We start from the raw sequence: 24,370 nt of genomic DNA, 5'->3' as shown, positions 1-24,370 counted from the left end.
TTGTCACACATGGAAATCCCAGCGGGAAATAAAAGTAGGTTTATTCCTATCAGCTGAGAGGAATAGGGAGCAAGAAATCAAGGGTATGGAAGTTCTGATGAAGGAAGATAAAGGAATCAAATCATTTTCATAGAAAAGTCAGGCCTGGGTCCTAGAATGACCAGTGGTACCATGAACGTCCTGCATATATGGGATTTTAGGAGTTAGGTGAAGTGCAAAACTTTCTAAGCCCAAGTTGGAAAATTTGAGTGTTGCCTATGGAGAACCATGTCCATATCAATCTAGTTTCACCAAATCTTTCAGCTTTAAATTTTCTGATGTAAATAGGGTCCTTGCAACCATGCCTGATGAATACAGAAGAAAAGTGATAGTGACCCAGTAGTCTGCCGATAAATATTTAATCACTGGCTCCCCAGTTGTAGCATTTGCTGACTTGCAGCATTCACCAGTTTCCATGGTGTCAGTTTCACTCTCATCATGTCTAGTTTCAAGCTACGAACATCACATCACTGAGCTTGGAGATGGGAAGAGATTCTCACCATTATACAGTATTTCTTTCTTTCTTTTTTTTTGATTTTTAAAAAAATTATTTATTGGAGTATAATAGCTTTACAATGTTGTGTTCGTTTCTGCTGTACAACAAAGTGAATCAGCTATATGTACACATATATCCCCATATCTCCTGTTTCTTGAGCCTCCCTCCCACCCTCTCTATCCCACCCCTCTAGGTGGTCACAAAGCATCGAGCTGATCTCCCTGTGCCTCGTGGCAGCTTCCCACTCTACTATATACAGTATTTCTACCATACTGACACAAGTGACACAACTTCAGTGGAATAGACCAAAGTAAAATGCAGTAAAATAATTAGGAGTTTGAGTTTTGATTACCTTTGTTTTTAACAATCTATTTGATTGTGTCTATTATTTAATTTTTAATAATGACTATGTTTAATTCCTGAAAATTTAACAATCAATTTTCAGCAGGGCTGCAGGTCATCAGTGTAGTATTCCGCCTCGGGTTTTTCCCTTAGATCCTGTTCTGCATTCAACCCAGCATCTTTGTCATTCTCCTTCCCTTGAGTTAGACAAGCATCAAATGCTATGAAAGGAAACCTCACGGAATTGCCCTTTAAAAGAACTATTCTTAAGCTCTCTATGAACTTACTTAGGTCATTTTTAAAATTTAAGGCAATGAAATTCCAGCACTGACCGTAAATAATACCTTAGTGAATACAGCAGAGTTGCCCACCATGCAAAGGTTTCCACATCAATACCCTCTGTACCCACTATAAAATGTGTCATCTTGTGATTCCAGTGAGTGGAGCATCTTTCAGAGGACACTTGCAAGCCCCCAAGGGACCTGGATTTGATTAGTGAAGATACCCATGACCACTCTCCAGAGAGCATTCATTAATTCCATCTCCCAGGGCTTGCACTGCCTACACAATGTGCCACTTTTATTTCTACGTTACTTTATATATTACGTTGTCTCTCTCTGGAATTCACTTTTCCCATTCTCGGCCTGTGAAGTTGCTCTATACTTCAAAGCTTGAATCAAATGACACCACGTTTGAGAAGACTCAGTGTAACCAGCTCCCTCCCTGTATTCCCAGAGTGCTTTGCATATCCTAGTAACTAACACAGAGTTTAGTCTTCCCACACTAAATTCTCAGCTCTTCAAGTTAGGCGTCGTGCCTTCTCTACCTTTGCATCTCCTGTACCAACAACAGAGATGTTCAGTAAATGCCAGCCGTTTTTAGCAACGAGGTTTGTAGATGAATCTGGAATATGAGTGGGCGCTGTAAACGAAAACACGGGAGGCCATCTTAGTTGACAGTAATAGATGTATAGTAACCAAAGCGCAGGAAGAAGTTACCCCACTGCCCCTCTATCCCGGTTAGTTGTCTAAAGCAGCACTAGTTGTTAAGACCCACATAACAGCAGGCACAAGAGGAAGCAATGTGGATAGTGAGCGGTCTAGAAAGTGTTCAGTGGCGACATTTCACTAGTAAATCTGAATATTTTATAGGGGAATATCTAGCTGCCTTCACTTATCTGCTGGTCTGCCTGTGTGAACCAAAATTGCACAGTGGGTGAATGTTAAGAGGGAGTCACAGTGAGGCTGGCTATAAGGGCTTCATCCTAAACATTAGCACACAGCAGCAAAGAGAGGGACCGCCTCACGGCTGTGAGGGCTCCATCTCTAGACTGGGTTCCAGCAGGGCCTCTGTGTGTGCTGCCGTGGGGATGCCTGAGCTCAGAGGAGGTGGGCCTGGATGACCTACGCACTCCCCTGCAATTCCATGAGGCAGTGGCTTACTTACATCATGACTCTAAACCTAGGGAGACTTTCGTACAGACACTCTTACAACTGGGATCCCCATATTCCTTCCAGCAAGCTGGAAAAGTTCAAATGACTCTCCAGGTTACGTCTATGCAGTTGCTTCACTTGACACTGTGTACACCGAGGGTCCCTGTCACATCCAGACAAGTGTGTGGAACCAAACTATCTCCAGGTCATGTCCACGCAGGATTCTAACAGCAAGTAGGAAGCTGGACCATTAGGCTAAAGTCACTCAAGAAGTCTAAAGTCAAACTGTGATGAAAATCTTGGGGATCTAAGTCCTGGTTACGGTCTCCAGAAATAGCACCTGGGATAAAAGTCATTAAGAAAGGATGGCTCCGATAATAGCAGGTACACCCTCAAATCCCCTCTTCCAGTGCCCTTCACATTGTTGAGATTGGGACAAGGGCTTTTTATACAATTCCCTGACTGGAAATCCCACCAGCTAACTGTCTAGATCAGCACTTCTCAAATATTACGGCACACTGTGAATCACCCTGGGGTCCTGGTAAAAATGCAGATTCGGATTCAGCAGGTCTGGGATGGAGGCCCAGATTCTGCATTTCCAAAAAGCTCCCAGGAGATGCCAATGTGGTTCCAGGGATCACACTTTGAGTAGCAAGGGACCACAGGCAGGTTTTTAAAGAATGCCACGCCTGTGAGATGCTGACTATGACAGGGCAGTCACTGTGAAGGAATAAAGCATGTGATACCTTCTCCAAATCCGGCCAGAGACCCCACTCCTACAGGAACACTGTGAAAAACAGGCAAGAGACTGCTGTAGGCTGTTGGTTATTTTTAAATTTTTAGGCGGAAACGTGCAGAGATGAGAGTCACAGAAGAGAGTCTCTCAGGAGGAAAATCTGAGTGGATTTGTGTGCTGATTGAGAAGGAAAAAGCTGAAGGAAAGTGTTTGCATATCAGGAGGAGATAATTGCCTCCCATTTCGTTTTTCAGTTTTTCACAAAATTTGCAAGGAGGGGAAGTAATTAGTCCCTAGAGACTTAGAGGAAAGAAAGTTCTCAGGATGAAAAAAATGTTTTCCCAGCTGGCCTTTACTGCAGGATCAAACGTATCTGCCCACCTTTTTGGAGAGGCCCACAAATGGGAATGTGTCCCGTGGTAGTTTTTTTTTTTTTAAAAAAAAGTTTACTTGGAGACCAAGCTTCCAGGCAATAAGAGGAGACTCGGGCCTCCAGGCCACACACCCTGTAGGGGGATGCTTGCCCCTCCCACCAACTCCTTTCTTCACAGGCTTGGGTCTGTGGGGTGGTCCCCACACTGTGACTGTCCCCACTGCAAACGAGGACCAGGGCCTCTCCAGACACTCTGTAGGCGGAGCTAGCTCCCGAAGTCAGAGGAAGTTTGCACGTATTCTTTGTCCTGTTTTGCTAATCCCAGCCCAGTCCACATTCAATCTGGTATAAGAAATCAGCCACCAGAGCTATTCCCACTCATACCCTCCTTCCATGACTTCCTAAACCATTCCCAGATTTCCAAGGAATGCCTCCGCTCATCCGCCCACAGCCCATTACCCACAGTACCCATCCTGTTCCACTTCCTCCTCACCAGCCTTCTATCGCCTCTGCCTTACCCCGCAGGGCTGCTGGCAACCTCCTGACCAGGCGGCTTCCCGGAAACCCAACCTCAGAGGGCCCTCCCTCTGGGCCACGCATCTAAGGTTCTGTGGGAGAAGCGGAGTGCTAGCCCTTGAGAAGACGACGGTAGCAAGTCTGGGGTCAATGATCCAGCTCTCCCCTCTTCCCTGAGTGCATAGGAAGGATTGAAAAAAAGAAAAAAAATAAAGAATGAATCGCATGCCCTTCTTTCTAGGCATGGGGCCCTCATGACCTTGCTGTATACGGGGATTGAGAAAGTGGCCCCCAGAGAGTCATTTCTCTTTAAAGGCAAGAGGTCTGGGGCCAGGAGGGCGTAGTGGGCAGCCTGGGTGTGACTGCTGCCTCTACTCCAGGAGCAATCCCACATGCGGGTCCCAACAAAAGGCACATTGTTATTTCTGTTTTGAGGATGCCAGGCCTCTCTGCTCTTCTCCAAGAATCTCCCACTTTCAGAATCCCATCCTAGACTCTGAAGCCAGTTCCTAGGAAAAGAACACCCCCCCCCCAAAATCTGCACACAAAGAAACGTAAAGGAATGTGAACAAAACCGTAGAGCAGGACCAGGGAGGAGAGATTTTAATAGCACGTTTCATAATAATAGCTACATTTACTGAGTTCTTAGTACATACCAGACCCTGTGCTAACAGCTTCATTTGGATTATCTTTTTTTTGTTTTTGCGGTATGCGGGCCTCTCACTGCTGTGGCCTCTCCCGTTGCGGAGCACAGGCTCCGGACGCACAGGCTCAGCGGCCATGGCTCACGGGTCCAGCCGCTCCGCGGCATGTGGGATCTTCCCGGACCGGGGCACGAACCCGTGTCCCCTGCATCAGCAGGCGGACTCTCAACCACTGCGCCACCAGGGAAGCCCGAATCACACATTTTTGAAATAGCTTACACCCCTGACTGTAGAGACACTCTACTCTTAATTGTCCAATAACTCTTGAGGTATTTTTTGGCTGGCTGCTTCTCTAGCTCCTTGTCTTTCCACTGTTTTCTAAATACGAATGTCCCCGCATCTCTCTTCTCATCCTTCTTTCCTCTCTCTAGTCTCTCCTTCAGAAAACTCACCTTCTCCCTTAACGAGAGCAATCTTGAAAATGTAAAAGAGACTCTGCCTTTTTGTTCTCAGCCCACATCTCACACTACCACATACTCAACATGTGTAAAAACTACACACATAATCCTCTCCTCCCCCAAAGTCAATATCCTGTTCATGGCCTCCCTAACCCCCAGTTATCCAGGCTTGAAACCTGGGAGGTATTTCTTTTGTTGTTGTTGTTTGTTTTGTTTTTCTAAATTTATTTATTTTATTTATTTTTGGCTGTGTTGGGTCTTCGTTGCTGCGCACGGGCTTTCTTTAGTTGTGGCGAGCGGGGGCTACTCTTCGTTGCAGTACGCGAGCTTCTCACTGCAGTGGCTTCTCTTGTTGTAGAGCACGGGCTCTAGGCACACAGGTTCAGTAGTTGTGGCGCACAGGCTTAGTGCTCCGCGGCATGTGGGATCTTCCTGGGCCAGGAGTTGAACCTGTGTTCCCTGCATTGGCAGACGAATTCTTAACCACTGTGCCACCAGGGAAGTCCCTGGGAGGTATTTCTGAGTTCTCCTTCTTTCTTCTAAACCACTTGGAATTGTTATCCTTAGAAATATATTTTTCCTCATCCTGTCCCCTTCCTTTTTTCATAGCCACCAACTAGGTTCAAAGATTCACTTCCTCTTAATCATCACAACAGCATTCTTAATGGCTTTCTGATTTGTACATTTCTGTATATGTATTTGTACATTTCTGTATTGGATCCAACCTATCCATATACTGCTGTTATATTTATTTTTCTAAAGTATTATGTCCATAGGCTGTTTTTTTTTAATAATCTGAGGCAATGTTATTCCATTTATACATTACTTTCAATGTCATCTACCTCCATACAGAAAAAGACTACAAGGACACATTTTAAAATATTAACAATGAGGGGATATGGGGATATATGTATATGTATAGCTGATTCACTTTGTTATACAGCAGGAACTAACACAACATTGTAAAGCAATTATACTCCAATAAAGATGTTAAAACAAAAAAAATATTAACAATGGCTATCTCTAGGTGTGGATTATAGGCATTTAAATGTTTTCATAGGTATATATATCTTGTTTTTCAAATTCTTTTTATTTGAACACATATTATTTCAGTATCAGGAAAAAAAAATGTTTTTAAACAACATCTATTCCCTCCCTTGTCTATAAATCAAGCACAAACTCTCCCTGGTAATCCCAGCTTCCTACAGCTCCACCCATCTACCCCTCCAGCCTGACATTCACCTCCTTCTTACTGCATGATTTGTGCTTCCACCAAGCTGGACCACTCGCTATTCTCCAAATATTAAGTCCACCCTCTGCTTGCACACCCTTTCCTTACTCTTCCCTATGCTCAGAATACCCTGTCCTGCCATCTCTGCCTGGAGGATTCTTACCCACACTTCCATGTCTCTCCTTTATGAAGCTTCATCCTCTATCCAGATGTGAACTTGTCCTGCCGGGAATTCTCAACGAGGGAGGTTAGCATGTTCCGCCTTGCGTGATAATTTTTCTTGTGCCAGTCTCGTCCCAAACACTAGATTCCTCATTTCTCAGTGGCAGGCCTCTCTTTTCATCTTTATAGCCCTCACAACACCCCGCTGCAACGTGTCTTACAAAGTGTAAGGACTTCATAAATTTTGGTTAAACAAACGCATGAGTACATCTGTTGGGTTTTCATTCCTAATCCTGAGAAGTCAAGTCTTGCCAAATGGAAACTCACGTTTTCTTTCATGATTATTTGAATGTGTGCATTACAGACTTTAATAGCTGGTAAGGGGGCAAGCATGGTCTGACAATTTCTTATCAGAAAGATAGGATGAGACCAGATGTGTTTCAGAATCCAATCCCAGAAGGGTCTGGGTACACCCTGTAATCAAATACGCTACTATTTCTGCAGCAAAATACACGAATATGCACACTAAATGGAATAAATAAAGGCAATAAATGGCCTCAAGTAAGTTCAGATCAGGTTTCACTACCTAGTTAGTTTGACCCAAAATTAGAAAAGAACTTTCAGTTGTCAAAGCATTTTTGATTACAGCCTTGCAGATCAGGGGCTGTGAATGGTTAGACCTCATTCACTGAGTGCCCACCACGTACTGGTTCCTACACCGCAAAACGACTGTGAAGGTTGCCATCTCCACATCACAGGTGATAAAAACCGAGACTCAAGATGTTTAAGGATCTCCACCCCAAGTCACATAGTTAATAAATGTACAGCTGGGATTTGAACCCAGAGTCTTCTAACTCCAATACCTACTCATTTACAGCCATTAAAATGCCAAACGTGAAATCTTCCCAATTTTCAAACAGTGCCACACCGATCTCTGAACACAGGATTCAAAGTCTATTGCTTAGGTCTGCAAACAGGGAGAGTATTTAAGAAATGGTGAATAAAGGAATGTACTAAAGAATAAATTGCCATGATCGGCTGTTGACCATCAGTGATGAGTAAGAGACAGTGATGGGGAGGAAATAGGGAGGGTGTCCCTTTCTTCAAAGAAAGGATCTAACTTGGGTCTCAGCCATTACTGTGGAACCAGTCAGAGGTCCAGCCCTGAGTGCTCTGTCACTCACGGGGAATCCACGACCATCAGGCTTTCAGGGGGCTGCTGGCCCTCCACTTACTACTTCTCCGATTGTGATCTCACCCTACCCGGCCCCATACTGATGTGTGTCACATCCTGTGGGTGTTACAGATGCATGAGCAATAATGAGGAATTCAACGCATGGGCCCATTTTATGTTTCATTCACCATCACTGCCACCCAGAAAGCAGTATCTTTCTTACCCGATAGGTTTCCATGACATCGCATCCAGAGGTTCAACGTTCTAAAACATCTGAAGTCCTGAAATCAGAGGTGAAAGAGTTAATTCAGGGATGACCCTGGAGTCAGGAATACTGCATTCTGTGCAGCAGGCTTCACTCCACCTCACACTAGCCAGCGTCCTTTTCAAACTGACCACCTATTTATACCCTCACCCCAACCCATCTTGTCTTCCTCCTGCCAACCTCTCTCCTGTCTTCTGGACTTTTCACCCTTAGACTTTCCTCTCCCTGGTTACGGTCTCACATCCCCTCTCAGCGTTGATGACTGGTGCCCCCTCTTTGTTCACGATGCGTGCCTGTCCCTTCACGTTCATTCAAGACTCTGAGCCACGGCCCCCCAGACTCCAACTCGGCAAACTGGAGCCAACGGTTCGGGACAAGCCCCCTGGAGTACGTTTTAGGACCCACTGTACTTGTCGAGTAATTTTTTTTTTTTTTTTAACGTTCAGGCAATGCTTTATTTAAATCACCAAAAATAAGGTTTTATAGGAAAGGAACTGTAACAAGCACATGTACAGCTGCAAATTTTCTTTTGCCATCAATATCAACTCCCTCTAAAATATTCTGGGACTACTTTTCAGTTTCTAAGCACAACTGATGTTTTATTGCTCAGCTCATCACAAGAATGAAAACGGTTTGCAAAACAATTTTGTTTAATGCTAACAAATAACTAAAAAATGCGGTTATTGCTAACAAGTAACTCCGTCTACTGAGACAGCCCAACCTACACACACTTTGGTGAACATTTCACTGTGAACACAACTGCTCTTTTCCCACCGTCACAGATGACAGGTACCGTGGCAAGGGTCAGATGCTGGAGGCCGTTCAGGCACCTAGGAAGTAATCCTTAACAGAAATAACTACGGTAGGCAAGCAGCTCAAACAAACGGGCCTACCTCTGCCACACCCGCCCCAAGGGGGGTGTCGCATTGGCTCTGCCTCTAAGGAAGGCCCACCAACTCCCTCGTTCTTTACTGGGAACCGAGAGCGCAAAGCTAGATAGAGAAGCTGTTCTTCCAGAACCATCAAAGCCTTAATAAATCGCCCTGGGGTTCTTCGTGCTGTCGTGCGCCTCACAGGCAGCAACATAGGCAGACTCTGGGAAACAGTCATGGTATTCTGCTAAAAATCTCAGAAAGCGATCAAAGTGCTTCAGTAAAGCCTTCAGATTCTTCTCAGAAGAGGACATCTTTCCAAGGATTTCTGGAAGTTTCACGAATGATCGCAGTAAGTGTTGTGCCCCATAAATGTAAGAGGGTGGGGGCGGCTGGTCCCCTAGGGGGTAACTGTCGGGTACAAGTTTCCAGGAGAGGACCTCATTTATTTCATTAGTTCTTCTGCCTTCAAAGCCAGCAAACACCGCACTCCCTTCCTTGCGCGGGGTCAGAGGAACAGGTGAGGATGATCTGCTGCGAACAGGTGTCTTCTCTTCCAGGTGCAGGTACAGCTTGGGCATGCTGGCAGATGTGTCCTGCTGCCGGCGCTTGGGCTGAGGCGAGGCGCTGCTCTCAGACAGCCTGTCGCGATTGGCTAAGTGGCGTGTGGACCGCCTCCGAGACTGCAAGGCTTCCGGCTCGGCTTTGCGCCTTTTGGGGGTGGCCGGTTCGCCTGTGGTTCGCTGACTCTCTGTGGACTGTGGTGTGGATGGATTCAACAAAGGTGGGCTTGGAGAGACATCGTCCTGGTTCCCATTAGTGTTTGTGGTACTTTCCTGAATCGGAAGAAAAAATTTGGACGAAGTCACCTTTTTATACTGAACTTGTTCATATGGATAGAGCAAAACCAACGGGAGAGTGTAATCGGAGGTTATTCTTTTTTGTTTTGTTTTTTAAAATATATATATTTTTAATTAATTTATTTTATTTATTGATTTCTGGCTGTGTTGGGTCTTCGTTGCTGCACGCGGGCTTTCTCTAGTCGCTGTGAGTGGGGGCTACTCTTCATTGCAGTGCGCAGGCTTCTCACTGCGGTGGCTTCTCTTGTTGCAGAGCACGGGCTCAGTATTGTGGCGCACGGGCTTAGTTGTTCCGTGGCATGTGGGATCTTCCCGGACCAGGGCTCGAACCCATGTCCCCTGCATTGGCAGGCGGATTCTTAACCACTGCACCACCAGGGAAGCCCCTCAAAGGTTATTCTTAATCCATCTACAATCTCCTTACAAAGGTCAACGTTCTTTTCTGCTGGGATATCTTGCACATTCATGTTGGCGTGTGGCATAGCATAATGGTGACGCGGCCTCTCATTGGCTGAAAAGGCTGCACTGATAGCAAAATGCTTCACGTAAGATTCCAAAATAGTTATGATGTTGGTCTGGCACGGAAGTTTCACTAACCGTTTCCTCCTGTTGATATAGTAACGATCGTCCTCAAGCTTCTTCTTCAGAACTTCAGGGGTTTCTATAGTTTTGTTCTTTCTTCCATTTCCTTTTTTGCGTGCAGCTCTGGTTCTTCCTTCACTTCAGTCTTTTCTTCAATATCACTTTCTTCACTTATTTCTTCATCTTTTTCTTCACTACTGTCAGCTACTGAGTTTTCAACATTTTCATTTTTTTTTCAGCAGGGAGGCTTTTTAAGACAGAGTCCACACCAGGCAACCTGCAGCGCTTCCTCTCTCTTCCTGTGCTTCTCAGGCGAGCTACAGCTTTTCTTGCCAATTTACGCTGCAATCTCTGATTTTCATCGGTGTCACGAAGGACATGATCTTCAGCTGCCCATCTATCCCAGCTTCTGTTCCAACATTAAAATGGATCAGATATTCCGGGATCTTTCTGCCTTTTTCATCTTTCCCAACAATAACATCGACAATCTTGGCATCCATCCAGCACTCGCGCCTTGGTGGGGTCAGGCTCGAAGCACAGCAATTCCTCCCCTGAGTGGAATTTAAATTTCATGCCCTCGCTGCCACTCGTTTGCTCATCGTGGTGGAGGGCGAGGCTCTGGGGTAGGCGGAGCGCGGGCGGTGGGGGACTTGTTGAGTAATTCTACATTCCAGGTTTTTGTTTACGATATTGCCAAATTAACATAGATGACGTTTAAGTTGAATGTAGAATCAACTTTTCTCTGCATCGGGGTCTTCTGCAGACCAGAGTTTCCTCAGTGTAGGCTCTGTGGAAGCCCTTGCTACAGAACAAAACCTCTCTCGGGCCCAGGAGTCCTGCACCCCTGTGACCCAGGCAAACTCAACTTCAGTCAGGAGATAATGAGGTGTCCCATCAAACCGGGCCAGGTGTCGCCTGAGACATTACAAGGCAGGCTGCTCAAGGCCCTGGTTGGCCATTTAGTGCGTGCTTTGGACCAGGCCACACACTGCCTATACTCGACAGTCTGGGGTCCCCGATGTGTCCTCAGTTTCCCTTACTCATTCCTGGTGAGCATTCTCACTGGTAAGAGATCCTGTTCCTCTCATTCAAGTCATTCATGCTGTAGGTTTTATAGGTCAGATTTCTGTTAAGATGTCAAATAGCAGGTATAAAAAGCCGTTGTGTCCACACAATAATCCTCTAGAGACTTGGAAGCCATCTGAAAGACCCCTCCTTGTTACACATCTTTCTCTCTCCACATCAATCTTCTCAGTTCTCCTGGCTGAGTTATTCCTATGCGTTTTGGCTTCTCTTCCTACCCCAGAAAATGACTCTTAAAAAAAAAACATAACTGGGAATGCAGACGGGGGTGACAGTACCACCACCACGGTTTTTTGTAGCGATGATTCTGATCACCAGTGTCTTGGGATATGTCAAGCTTCTCAAGAGAATGAAAAAGTGGGGATGACGAATGGGACAGAGGGATGGACAGAGTATGGACCTGAATATTCCCTTATGGTTCACTGGCCTTTACAAGGGGCGGTGACAGAGGGAGGACACAGAGGGAAACAGCAAACTGGGGCAAGCAGACCGGCCGGCAGCAAGAACTGGAGCGAAGAATGATGCAAGAGGACGACGTGTCAGGCAGCGAAAGGTCTGCGAAGGCTCGAAGAGAGGCCAGAGACGCATCAGGAAGGAATCTAGGCTGAGCGTGCCCTGAACCCAGGTCTCTAAGAAGGAGCAGATGGGGTGGGATGGCACAAAGACCTTTAGCTCCTCCCTAAGAGGGGGGGCAAGATGAGACCAATGCAGGGAATGGAGTCTTGTCGCCATGAGCGTCACGGCTGCCCCCAAATCAGCAATAGCACAGGCAGCAAGAAGACAAAGACAACTCGAATCATTCATCGTATTCACGCTTCACTCATTCATTCAGGAAAATATGGCTGACAGTGTTTGGTACTACCAGCGCTCTAGGAATACAGTGGTGAACAAAACAAACCCAGAACTTACAGGCAAATTGGGAAAACAGACAATAGAGAAGTTTTAAAATGACAAACCATGACCAAGTGCTATGAAGGCAATGAAAGGGGCATGACAGAGACTGGGGGGAAGGCAAGGGACTCACCCATGTAAGGTCCCATCCGCCGCCCAAGTCCAGATGCAGGATTCGGCCATGGCAGTCGCACCCGGTGGACAACAGCGCAAGTACAATAGGTTGAAAGGAGCAAAGAGGTCCCTCTCACACTTCCTGCGGGTGCAGTTGCCAAACCCGGGACCTGTGGGGCAGACCAGAGTAGACAGAATCAACACAACACCAGGGTGGAGACACCTCACCCTGCTCGGGCCCCTTTCTCTGTACTCCCTTCGTTCCTGCTATCCAGGCACTCCTGGCTGGAAGATCTGAACCCAAAACGCACTGGGAAAAGTGGAAGCGCCCAGCTCTCCTCAGTGCTGACGCTGTGCTCCAGCAGGCTTGAATACAGCACGACAGCAGGTCTGAAGGAGCAGCTGCCTCCCCTGGGGACTTGGGAGCAACCTAGCATCATCCTCAGTTTGGGAGATGTGAGCTCCAGGGTGCAGGCAGGCAACTGCGAGGCCACAGGGGCCTCCCGGGGAGCTGTGACTGCTCTCTCTCCCTCTGCTGTCCCCTCTGGGCACGGGGCTCAGAGCAGCCCAACAGCCCTGCGATCTGGGCTCTGGGGCGAGGCAGAGAGGGAGGAGGGGGCAAAGCAATGGGCACCAGTTGCTTTAGATGCAGACAACTCAGGAGCAAAGACAATGAGCTAAGAAATCTCTTCACCTCTGGTCAACCCAGAGGGAAAAACTGGATCCAACTGTCTTCTTTTCTTATAAACTGGGAATGAGAGAGATGTTGAAGTACTAAAAACATCTCTTTTAGAATAAAAGGAATCACCAGGACCTGAGCATCAAGATATTGGGGAGGTTTACTCTCCTGCCCAAGAACGATCTTCAGAGCATCTTCTCCCAGGGCTTCAGTTTGCCCACTTAAGCAGGGGACATGAGTCCTAAATGCACATGTCTGAGTTGGTACTGGGAGGAGAGGAATCCATGGATGAAGGAATCATGGTCATGCTTAGCAGAGAAAAGATATCAACTGAAACCAGAGTGAGACATTGAGGACGTGCTTACAATTATGAAATAGTAATTATACATGCACACATGTACTATTTATAATTTTGTATATCACATAAGTTTATGAAGAAATGAAAAAATATTGCAAAGAAACATTTTAATAGAGGTAGAATTCCATCCTTGTGAAAACCCAAACCAAAGGCATCTTGTACTTCTTTATCAGCAAGACCAGCTCCCCTGACTTCACCAACCCAAGGACACGCATCACCTCTACTGCCTAAGGACTCAGGGAATTACATACTTCTTCTCCCTTGTTCCTGATCTCTCTCACAGCAATAACACCTTTATCATGTGCTTCCCACAGGCACTGTCTCATCTGAGTCACTAAACAACCCCGTGAAGCAGCTGTTATTGGTGTCTTCATTTCCTCACTGATGGTACAAAGGAAGCCGTTACTCAGGATGCGCCTAGGTGGTAGCACCTGGGTTTGAACCCCAAAGAGCAGAGAACAAGTGATCTTTGATTTGTGTACTTTAGACTTTTGTAGACATGACCTTGCCCACACTCATACCTAACTCACCTTTAACACTGCCAAGTTCATATATCTGCAGATCTATGAACATTTCAAGTTATCTCATACAGCATCCCGTGCCACGTAACAGTTCAGTTTTGTCTGTGCAATTATTTAAGTATTTTAATGGGAAGATAATAAAAGGAGAACATGGAAAACTGAAAAGTGATGATGCCTGTGATTAAAAAAAAGTATACATCTCATAAATGTAATCAAGTAAAGCCATGTTGAGAAACATTGGGCATAGTAAGAGTGGAGCATTTTTGGCTTCCATCCAAAGCTGCTTGACTCTATGTTCAAAGAAGAAAGAACAAAATTAAATAACATTTAAAAAATCCTGGAATGCATAATGTAACCAGATACATCAGCTGATAGATCAGCCAGAAATAGTTTGAGAGTAGGGGTGTCTTTTTTGGTGGAATTCATCAGTAGAGGTAGAAAGGGAAGAAAACATCACACTAAAGATGTGATGAGATGAACACAGGAAAGGCCAGAAACGTGTCTCATTGGGTTCAGTAACTAAGCTAAGCTTACTCTGTCTCCAAGTCTCCTCACACGCAGCTAAAGTCCTTCTGTCACCCGAGCAGTGTGTTAACTTCTATTACTTGGGCTAATTGCTATGCAGGTGGAGCCCAGTAAGAAGGAACAGGCGCCTAGGATTGCACATTGTGAAAAGAACACACCACCTCCTCCCTAACTTCCCAAGTGTTAGAAATCAGAAGCACAGCTAAGGAGAAGCAGGATTACACTTCCCTGAGACCATGCAACCAAGTGTGGGGGGGTGTCTAACAGCATTTTATGAAGGGAAATGGGTAGATATGATGGCTGTTAAGGCCACGATGGAAAGATAACACATGGTGCAGAGTGAAGGCAAGATCATGAGTCATGCCCATGGGAAGGCTTCTCTGTGTTTGCTACCCTGCAACCAAAGACTGGAGACCGCCCTCAGCCCCACCCTCATATATGGGGATAGCTACTGAGAAGTCATTCAGGATTTCCTATTCCATTTCATCACAAAATCAGGGTAGTTTTCAATCCTGGTACTTAACTTGCACTGGACTTATTTTCTTTCTCCAACTTTCCTCAATTACATCCCTGGTGATACACTTCTCTTATTCCAGGATTCCTTGGACTTTCCTGGAAGAACCAAAGAGGAACCTCCTGTTTTCCCACTATTAGGTTTTTACATATATCCAGAAGATACTGTTTGGTTACCCCTAATATCCCATCCTATGCCTCAAATGAGACAGCTCTGAGTTGCAGGTAATGATGAAATTGTTGATTTGTCATTTGGAATCATACTTTGGAGTCCACTGTTGATAATTAGAATTCCAGGCAAGACTTCCCACTCTTGCCTTTTATTCTTCGTTCTCCATCCTCTATTCAAAACTCTTCTGTTGGGGCTTCCCTGGTGGTACAGTGATTGAGAGTCTGCCTGCCGATGCAGGGGACGCGGGTTCGTGCCCCGGTCTGGGAGGGTCCCGCATGCCGCGGAGCGGCTGGGCCCGTGAGCCACGGCCGCTGGGCCTGTGCGTCTGGAGCCTGGGCTCCGCGACGGGGGAGGCTGCAGCTGTGAGAGGCCAGCGTATCGCAAAAAAACAAACAAACAAAAAAAACTTCTGTTTCCATTTGGCTTATCTTCTCTTGGTCCCCTAATCACCCTTTTTGCTCTTTAACTCCCCATAACCTGACATAGAATAGCTCTACCCATCCAAAGATCTGGTTTACAGAGTATGTTCCCCATAGATCTGTGGGAGAAACAGTCCAAGCTTGGTGAACTTCTACTTTCATAATAAATTTACATAAGAATTCTGGGGGGGGGAAAAACACAGTACATCTATCTCAAAGGCTGATTCCAGGATAGAGTCCCATGAACATTTGTCTAAGCTCTGGAAGATAAGATCTGAAGGCAGAATTTAAAGGAAATATGACAGCCATGCTTCTGTGAGATATCTGTCATTCTCGTTTTCTACAATTCTCATCCTTTTGCCCAATCTATGGGAAAAATACGTTTTTCATGCTGGAGCTGCAAATACCTCATTAAGTTCATGAGCACTTAAATATGGTCATGGGCACAACTATCATCACTTTAATGTTCAAATGATAAAGTGTAACAAAAATGGAGAGGGTTTTGAACCCCCAAATCATTTTTTTCTTTATATTTTTTGACACCTTTATTGGAGCATAATTGCTCTACAATGGTGTGTTAGTTTCTGCTTTATAACGAAGTGAATCAGCTCTACATACACATATATCCCCATATCTCCTCCCTCTTGCATCTCCCTCCCACCCTCCCTATCCCACCCCTCTAGGTGGTCACAAAGCACCGAGCTGATCTCCCTGTGCTATGTGGCTGCTTCCCACTAGCTATCTGTTTTACATTTGGTAGTGTATATATGTCCATGCCACTCTCTCACTTCATCCCAGCTTACCCTTCCCCCTCCCCCGCCAAATCATTTATAAGAAATTTTGTAACATATTTTGCTTGTATCTAGAAGCTGTGAGTGAACCATCTGAGGCTAAAGAAATGGTGGTAGAGAGAGAACGAGGTGAGGTGGAGAAATTGGGGGAGTGGGGAATGTTTAAAGAAACTGGGTTTAGAAAGTCATCACAAGGAACACAAGAAGAGCTGAATAAAGTGGAGGTGCTGCGATAATCATCCCACAAGAAAAATATCAAAGACAGAACAAGAGGATAGATGAAGAAATACTACCAAAGAGATTCTGCTTCATGCTAAGGCAAGACATTTGGCAAATCAAATGTAAGTAACTGTTCTGAGTGCCCAGATTCTGAAGAGATGCTGCTCAAAAATCCAAGGAAAAGGGCTTCCCTGGTGGTGCAGTGGTTGAGAGTCCGCCTGCCGATGCAGGGGACACGGGTTCGTGCCCCGGTCCGGGAAGATCCCACATGCCGCAGAGCGGCTGGGCCCGTGAGCCATGGCCGCTGAGCCTGCGCGTCCGGAGCCTGTGCTCCGCAATGGGAGAGGCCACAACAGTGAGAGGCCCGTGTACCGCAAAAAAAAAAAAAAAAAATCCAAGGAAAAGTCTGAGGGCAAAGCTTATGGATGGAATTGCAGCTCCAGCAGGAAAAACGTATTTTTCTCATAGATTTGGGAGGAGGAGGAGAAGGCCAGAAAAAAAGAGAGTGAAAGCAACAGAGAGAGAAATAACATTAACAGGTAAACAAGCTCTTCCTGAGTGTGAGTGATTTCCTGACTTAAAAAAATGACCCCAAACCATGCTAAAGGAAGAATGAAATCAGGGAGTCCACCAGTGATTGTCTGCCTCTTCAAGCTTACACTTAGTAAAGATGAGGCACCTGTAATTAATCTCAACTGTATGTAATCTCTGCTTACATTTTCCTTAAGCTGTTTTGCCTGCGAGCAGATTCTGAGCTTGTTGCACTTCCTGGGGGGTTGGTGGATGGTTAGATAAACCATAAATAAGAGAAACGGAGACAGTCAGGAATTACAGGACATTTGTTTTAGAAAAAGAATATCACCCTCTGATGTCATCCCCCTTCCTACTGTATAGGCAATAGAAAAATGTCCCAAAGCTGATGGGGTGAAAAATCTGCCTGGAAGAGAATCTCGAATTTGGGCCCGCTCAAGGAGAGTTTGGTCACTTTCTGGCCTCCTTGGAGGGGAATACTTGGTAGGTGGGTGAATGTGAAACCAAAGGGTAGTTATCAGATCCATTAAACTGTAACTTGCTTAATAAATAATGAGCTGGAACCTGCCTTCACTGATCAAGCTCGCTTTAACTGCTGCTGCAAAAGCCTTGCATGTCCTTCAAGCATCATGTAGCCTAAACAATAAGCTGTTTGTCCAAGTTGTTTTCCAGGAACTTGGAGTCAGCTGCGTCCAGTTCAAGTTTGGCCGGTTGAAGCTGGTTGGAACCACTGACCCTCCAACTGGGCATGCGTGGGTGCCCGTCTCGGTGACCTTTTGACTTTAGAGGGCCAACAAGTCCACACTCAGAACACGCTAATGCCACCATTTTCTAAACATGCACGCCGTGAAGAATCCTGTAGCTTAGCTGCACCTGCACAGAACGACCATTATGAAACTGAGTCCTAGGACTAGTTTATAATTAAAGCTAATGCCTGGATTTATACTCTTGTTCCTGTCGTTCCTCTTTTGTTCCCTTTTGTCCTAGCCCGTGCCTGTTTGATCACGTTTGCCTAATCAGTAAGGAGTAATGAATGTCAGGTGTCTTGAGACACAGCTTTCTGATAAGCATCCCTGTTTATGTGCTGTTCTGAGTTATCTTTCAGAGTCAGGTTACCTGCACAGATTAAGTAGGGTCAGACCTCAGGTCATGGACCAGTAGACCAAAAACACGTAACAGATGAAGAAATAGCACAAGAAGATGATTGATCACTAGCTTTTTTGTTCTTCCCCTTTAAAACCCTTGACACAAAGACCAGAATGGAGTGGATCTGAGCCTCCCACTCCCTCACTTGGCGCCCTGCAATAAAATCCTTACTTTGCTGCAAACTCCTGCTGTCAAGACTGCAGCTCTCTGTACCACGGGCACATGAGCCCTTAGCTCGGCTTCCATTATCTCAATTTTTTCTTATTTCTAATCACTCTTCCCCACATTCTCCATGCCTCAGCTCTAGCCCATAAATATCACGAGCCCCTCACCTTCGGGGAGGAAGATTGGAGATTTGTTCTCCTGTCTTCTCACTTGGCTACCTCGTGAATAAACCCTTTCTCTGCTGCAAACCTCGGTGTCTCAGCATTTGACTTGCTGCACATCGAGCAAATGAAACTCGTCCAGTAACAAGTGTATGGTTGAGAATTCCCTTAGGAATTTGGGGGGCTTGGGGGATGGTGGAGATGGGCCCATAAATGGGTACAATATCTATGCTCTGTCTCTCACGAGACTAATTACTCTCACTTTGTGCGGACTTAGAATCTAAAGAAATAAGTGGAAGCAATGATCTCCTCTGAGATGGAACACACCTTTTTTTTTAACTTTTTATTTTATATTTTATAAAATAACTTTATATTTATAAAATTAACTTTATATTTTATATTATTTATATTTTATATTTTATAGCTGATTAACAATGTTGTGATAGTTTCAGGGGCACAGCAAAGCGACTCAGCCATACATATACATGTATACGTTCTCCCCCAGACTCCCCTCCCATCCAGGCTGCCACATAACATTGAGCATAGTTCCCTGCGCTATACAGTAGGTCCTTGTTTGTTATCCTTTGTAAATATAGCCGTGATTTTTTTTAACTTAGGAATTTCCCACTTCCTCACCTTGCCTTTCACCTCTTACAGTCCTCAGGCATTCTTTCTCATGCTCACATCACAACAGGTCTTCTTTTGTCCCAATTTCCGAGCTCAGATAGCACTCCTTTTCTCTACCTCCTTTCTATGTGTCCAAACTACCCAAGTCAAGACCAAGATGCATAAGAGTAATGGTAGTTATTGTGTCTAACAAGAGAAAAGAAAAACAGTTTCTTTTAGAAATAATTTGTGCTTTTTTCTTCTGATTACCAAAAGATAGAAATAAAAATTGCCTGTTATCCATCTACCCAAAGAAAATGAGAGTCACCATTTTGGAAAATCATAGCTTTTGAACCAAATTCAAACTGCCAGGTCTGAGAAATCATCCCACAGCCCCGTGCGCATGCACAGAAGATCTCTTCAGAGAACCAGGAAATTTCCCATCTCTGTCCTCATTCTCTGTTTATTAATCTATTTTTTCCAACTTTCAACATAGGACACTCTTTTTTCTAGGTTCAATTTATTGTTCTTCAGTTTTGCTTAATTACAAATGTTGTATTAAAAAACAGAATATGTTTTCAGTTCAGTTTTAAGTTTATTTAGACCTAAGACTTTTTTTGGAAACTTCACCCCATTCTTCTCTGGGGAGGTGTGGTATAAATTAAAGAAGAAACATACACACTTTTTTAGCAAATTTTTTCCTTTCATGAAATTTGGAATGCCTGTTTATTATTCCTCATTCTTTGATAATTTATTTCGTATTCTTTTGACAGTTCACCTAGCCAGATCGAGAACCATTTTTGGTTGGACTAGGAAAGCAACTCAGAAGATGTTACAGTAAAGAAGTAGCGTTGAAACTCTGCCACAGCTACTACAGATTATAGACTAAATTTCTTATCAACTTCCCCATCTTTCTTGCTGCTACCTCTAAATAAAATGATGCATCTGTAGGGGCCATACCCCCAAGCTTCAGCCTGCCTCACAAAACCCTGTAGTCCCTCTATCTTTCAGGTGCCTGGTTAGAAATAATGAATTGTGGAGTTAGAGAATGGTGGAATAGGACACAATCTGAATGGCCCAGCTAATTGATAGAATTATAATTTATAGACTTGATCTGTAACTTAAATACCCACAGTTCTGAGTTCTTAATGACAACGATGAAAGCAAGTCATTGGAGTGGAGTTCAGGAAGAAGTCAATGGGGTTGAGAAGATCACTAGAGGCCAAGGTGTTGAATGGATTATCCACAGACATACTCATTACCTGGAATGATGGCATAACAGGGGGTGAGAAAGATAATTCCCAGCCAGAAGCCAAAGTCTTCGCTGATGTCTGGGAGAGCAACAGGTTACAGGGAGGAGTGATAAAGGAGAATATAATGAATGAAATTAGCCCCAAAGTAGCAGAGATAATCAAATTTAAAAGACTAAACTCAGACATCATCTTTTCCAAGAAGAAAGCACCGACTCCACCTCCACTTATTGAACTAAATGAATCTTTGAATGTCTGCATGGCACTCTGTGAAAATTTCTACTGTATTATATGCCAAGTGGTGTCCATTAGGTTACATTTCTCTTAGATTATGATCTTTCCTGGTAACTCGTACATAGAAGGCGCTGACTAAAAATTTGTTAAATTGAACTCTACTATACTGTACTGCCTCCATCTAGTGTGATTAATTTTCACGCCTCACCTATTCCATGATGCTCAACCTAATTAGAATTAGCAGAGAGAATGTTGGATTGAGCATTATAGGTTGTTTATCACTGTAAATGTTAAAAAGCATGAGTGTTAAAGTCGGAGAGCCCTGGGTGGCTTTACAAAGTCAAATCCTGACTTCACAATTTAGGCAACTTCTTTGAGCCTCCATTCCCTTCTCTGTAGAAGTGGAGAAAATAAACACGCCACAAGAATGTTGCATAAATTAAAAGTAATTTGCACTGTAATATGTATACCATTACCTAACAAGATGCATTACATACAGTAGGGTTTTCTTTCTCTGTCTCTTTTTCTCTGTTTCCCTCTCTGTCTTCTCACACTCCTGAATTTGAGCGTGGTCTTGCGACTTGCTTGGACCAGGCACATATGAATAGAAATGTCGTGACTCTATCATGGTGCACACGTTTAAGAGACTCCATGTTCTATCCCCCTACCACATTAACTAAGGAAACATGTAATTGTATTGAGATGCACAAGAAAGGCACCTAGAATCTTGAGCCATATCCGTACAGAAGACAGCTGCCCTGGACTCATGGTAGATTTTGCATAGTCAGAGACTTTGGGTGTGTTAATCCACTCCTATTTCTATTATGTTTGTTACTAGAGCATCATCTAGCCTATTATGTAATATACCTTTGAACTTTGCCTTCTCTGAAAGCTCCTCTATCCTTTTGGGAAGTAGCCCTATGTTAATTCTTTAGCATGAATAGTAGAGGACAGCTATCAGAAGAATCTTTTGCTGATAGCTATGGTGTTGCAACTGCATCTCTAAATATAATCTTATCTTTCTTAAAGTCCTCCTGTTTCCACTAGCAAAGATGCTAGTAGAAACAGGGCACTATTACAGAATATTGTTCTATTATGATTATGTTTCTGATTTAGCTTCCTTTTTCTATGAAAAAGAACGAGAACTGATGCTAGCTCCCTGACCAAAAAAATCAACCTGGAAAACACTACAGAAGAACTAAACGGACATATTAGAAATTTACTATTTTAGAAAAAAAGAATTTTAATTTCTAAATAAAACAGTATTTATTTCTACTTACTATTTTAATATTGCTGAAATAATTTAATATGTATAGATATTGCATTTATTTCATTAAAATTAACAATTTGTTCATTTAATTAGTATTTATTTAACAATTAGGGTTTTTTAGACATAAAAAAATAAAGAAACCAAAATAAAAAGCTCAGCAGATGAGCTCATCAGCAGAATGGAGGCAACAGAGGAACGAAGCAGTGAACTGGAAAACAGAACAAAAAAGAAAATGGACAGAAAAAAAATGAACAGAGCTGTGGACACAGATAAAGCAGTGCTGAAAGGGAAATTTATAGCTAAGGGAAATTTATACTAAAATGTATACACCAGAAAAGAGAAAAAGTCCTAAATCAATCATCTAAGCTCCCACCTTAAGAACATAAAAAAAGAACCTGCTGTATAGCACAGGGAACTCCACTTCACTTCGCTGCACAGTAGAAACTAGCACAACATTGTAAAACAACTATACCCCAATTAAAAGAAAAATGTTTTTTAAAAAAAAAAAGAAAAAGAAAAAACTAAAAGTTTCATTTCCAGAATAAAGAACTCCTAAAACTCAACAACAAATAGACAAGACAATTAAAAATGAGCACAGGGAGATCAGCTCCGTGCTTTGTGACCACCTGGAGGGGTGGGATAGGGAGGGTGGGAGGGAGGGAGACACAAGAGGGAAGAGATATGGGAACATATGTATATGTATAACTGATTCACTTTGTTATAAAGCAGAAACTAACACACCATTGTAAAGCAATTATACTCTAATAAAGAAGTAAAAAAAAAAAAAATGAGCACACAACTTGAATAGACTCCTAAGTTTTATATTGTGTGTGGTTCTGAGTAGCATGATGGAAAAAACAAAAAAAGAACCTAGAAAAAGAAAAGTAAAATGAACTCAAAGCAAAAGAAGAAATGAAATAATAAACCAAGAGCATAAATAAATAAAATTGAAAACAGAAAAGCAGTAGAGAACATCAATGAAAAGAAGATCTGGTTCTTTGAAAACATCAATAAAATTGGCAAATTTCTAAAAATGCAGACAATAAGAGGAGAAGACATAATTACCAGTATTAGGAACGAAGCAAGAGATATCACTATGGACACTGAAGACTTACAAGGATAATAAGAAAATACTACGAACAACGCTACACACATAAATTTGACAATTTATACAAGATAGACCTCTTCCAAACTAGCACAACTCACACAATATAAAATAGGTGTGAATTCTGAATACCCAATTACTATTAAGGAAGTTGAAGTCATAATTTTAAAACTCTCCAAAAAGAAACTTTCAGGTCCAGATGGTTTAACTGGATAATTCTACCAAAAATTTAGAGAAGAATTAATATCAGTTCTATACAGCCTCATTCAGAAAGTAGATGGAAAGGGGATATGTCTCAATGCACTCTAGGAAGCTAATGTTACCCTAATACTAAAACCAGGTAAAGACAGTGCAAGAAAACCATAAATTAATATCCTTCATGAACATATACTCAAAAATCCCTAACAAAATATTAGCAAAGAGAATTGAGCAATATGTAAAAGGAATTATCAAAATGACCAAGTGGGGATTATTCCAGTGATATCAGAGAGATTCAATATTCAAAAATCAATGTAACCTACCCCATTAACAAGCTAAAAAAGAAAAATTACATCAACCAGTGCAGAAAAAAGCATTTGACAAATTCAACACTCATTTATAAGAACTCTCAAAAAAATAGAAACAGAGGGGAAACTACCTCAACCTGATAAAGTGCATCTTCAGGAAAAAAACCTGTAGCTAACATTGTGTTCAATGGTGAAAGACTGAATGCTTTGCCCTTAAGACTGGGAATAAGGCACAGATGTCTGCTCTCATTACTCTTATTCAACATAGCACCAAATACAAGTTCTAACCAATACAAAAAGGCAATAAAAGGCATTTATGTCATAAATGAATAAATTAAAATGCTCTTACTTGCAAATGACATATTTGTCTATGTACAACTCTTAAGAAATCTTCCCCCAAAGCCCACCTAGAACTAAAAAGTGAGTTCAGAGGTTGCAGGATACAAGATAAATATGCAAATATCAATTATATTTTATATGCTAGCAGTGAACACATAGAAGATACTGAAATTTAAAATCTAATACCATGTACAATTTCTTAAAAAAGTAAAATACATAGGTGTAAATCTAACAAAATACATATAGGAATTGTATGCTGAAAACTACATAATACTGATGAAAAGAATCAAAAGATCTAACCAAATAGAAAGACAGGCATGTGAGTGGATGGGAAGTCTCAGCATAGTAAAGATGTCAGTTCTTCTCAAATTGGTATACAGATTTAGCACAACTCTTATCAAATTTCCAGCAAGATTATTTATAGATATCAACAAGATTATTCTAAAATTTACATGGAAATGCAAAGGAATTAGAAAAGCACAAACAATTCTGGAAAAGAATAAAGTGGCAGGAAATGTTCTACCCAATTTCAAGACTTATTATATAGTTACAATAATCAAGACTATGTGGTATTGGCATTCAGGTAGAC

General features: G+C 43.1%; 1 pseudogene; it reads right to left on the bottom strand.

The window, feature by feature from the left end:
* Positions 1–8,899: 8,899 nt before the first annotated feature.
* LOC101286117 (male-specific lethal 3 homolog) lies at positions 8,900–21,189 on the bottom strand (annotated as a pseudogene).
* Positions 21,190–24,370: the final 3,181 nt, after the last annotated feature.

The sequence above is a fragment of the Orcinus orca genome, chromosome 9 (genome assembly GCF_937001465.1).
Source record: "Orcinus orca chromosome 9, mOrcOrc1.1, whole genome shotgun sequence".
NCBI classification, from domain to species: domain Eukaryota; kingdom Metazoa; phylum Chordata; class Mammalia; order Artiodactyla; family Delphinidae; genus Orcinus; species Orcinus orca.
This window is presented reverse-complemented; position numbering and strand designations above follow the sequence as displayed.